The following is a 1,985-nucleotide window of genomic DNA, read 5'->3' as shown; positions in this document are numbered from 1 at the left end:
CGGGCACACAAACATGCAGGAGCCTTATCTGACGGTTCAAACTGGCAACTTTATTTATTTAGCTGTTGAAAAATAACATTCATGGAGTGTTTAATATAAAAAAATAAAAATGTTGTTTAGGTATATTCAGATAATAGAGAAAGAAATGTGGAATTGCTGGTTCTTGTCATTTATTTATTTTTCCATGTGAATTTTTTATTATAATTTATTTATGAGGCAGAGAGGATGTTACTAGAGACTTTGATGTTATACTCATGTTATGTTGTTGGCACATTGTTACGAGGAAGCTGCTAATAAAGTTGCATACGAGTACACAGTGGATTCACGTTTATTACTATATTTACAATATAAACAAACTACGTCCTGCCAGAATGTTTTTAGCTACACACCACTGAATCAACACACACACACACACACACACACACGCACATTGATTTGTTTCATGTTGGACTACTGCTATGGTCAGCTGCAGAGCTGGCATATCAGGTGACGTCACGTGCCTGTGTAGAATGGGGTTAGCCCAAACCATATATAATGTACAGGCCTGTTGGTTTCCGGGTCTTTCATCTGCCTGCGTGCAGTTTGGAGGTGGAAGATACCTGAGCGTGTAATGTTAATTTCACCTGTGATCCTTGAATAAACCAGCACGGTTTAGAAGTTACTGGGACCGCCTCGTCTCTCAGAGTTAGCAATGGTAAGAAGTACTGGGAATTAACCCTTGCACCATTAACCCGTTAACACCCCGGGGTGCGGTCAGTCAGTCGAACAGAGACAGACGAGAGGAGCGCATCCGACACAGAGGTTGATGGCTTGTATATAATATCCTCATCTTTCTTATAGTTCTCAGTCTGCTCTGCATCAGGACAGAACAGAATATACTTCAGTGTTCGGTAAGTTAATGAGCATCTATGTTAATAAGCGCTGATATCACATGGAAGTAAATCCTAATAACTACTAGACTAATTTGAAATACGGCTGTTGAAATGTTAAAAGACGTAAAATCGTCCACGTGTTATGTTTCTGACGTTGAAGTAAATACAAATTAGCTATAGTCCAGTTTTTCATGACACATACTGTACTTTGAAGTTGACTTGAGCTAAGACTTGGTGTAGTTCAACAGACTCCCTGACAAACTGTCACCAGCTTCATTCTGTATGTTTGGCAGCTCTCAGTAACATCACACTGAATTCTAGTTCTGCCTCCAAAAATTTAGAGCAGGGTGAGACGGAGTTGATTTTGTCTGTTGGGTAGCTTGTTTTATTTATTTTTATGAAAAATCTTCTTCTTTCAAACAAACCATGTCTTTTAAATAAATGTAGCACAATAAACCTGATATTATTCCGTTCTGAAATGTAGTAGAATAGAAGAACAAAATGGAAGTACTGTTGAAGAAGGGTTGCCTCAACATTTACAAGGCAAATGTACTTAGAAAACCAGGGCCAGCCCGTGGTATAGGCAAATGCTAAGGGCTCAGTCAACTCAGGTTCGAACCGCTTTGTCATCACTATGTGGTATATTCACTGAATGACTGAGTTTCTTTTAAAACTAGACTTCAGAAAAGAATAAGCCCACCACATTAATTTAACTGCATAGCAGCAAAGCCTACTAAGTAGTAGTAGTAGTAATAATAATAATAATATAGCCTACTTTCCTAAGACGTGTTAGGGTTAGCCCCCCTCGCCAGGAGGGTGAGGGAGAACTAGGGGTAGGACACAAGATAGCTGACCCAGGTGCTAGTACAAAACAAAGGTTTGTTAGAATCTAACCTCTTTGTCAGAAATCAACCCAATTCTTTTGTTGGAGCACGAGAAGTGACGACAGGAGAGGACTGTTTAAAATCAGCAGAAAGTTTACTGAAAGTCTGGTTACAAGAAAGTCTCACAGCGCTGGATTCAGAGAGATAGAGCTCCCGCAGGAAATTCCAACTTCTGAATCCCGAGTCATGTTTTCACATTACATTTATGCATTTTGGGCTAGGTCCGCCC

The sequence above is a fragment of the Monopterus albus genome, unplaced genomic scaffold (genome assembly GCF_001952655.1).
Source record: "Monopterus albus unplaced genomic scaffold, M_albus_1.0 scaffold143.1, whole genome shotgun sequence".
Lineage (NCBI taxonomy): Eukaryota > Metazoa > Chordata > Actinopteri > Synbranchiformes > Synbranchidae > Monopterus > Monopterus albus.
This window is presented reverse-complemented; position numbering follows the sequence as displayed.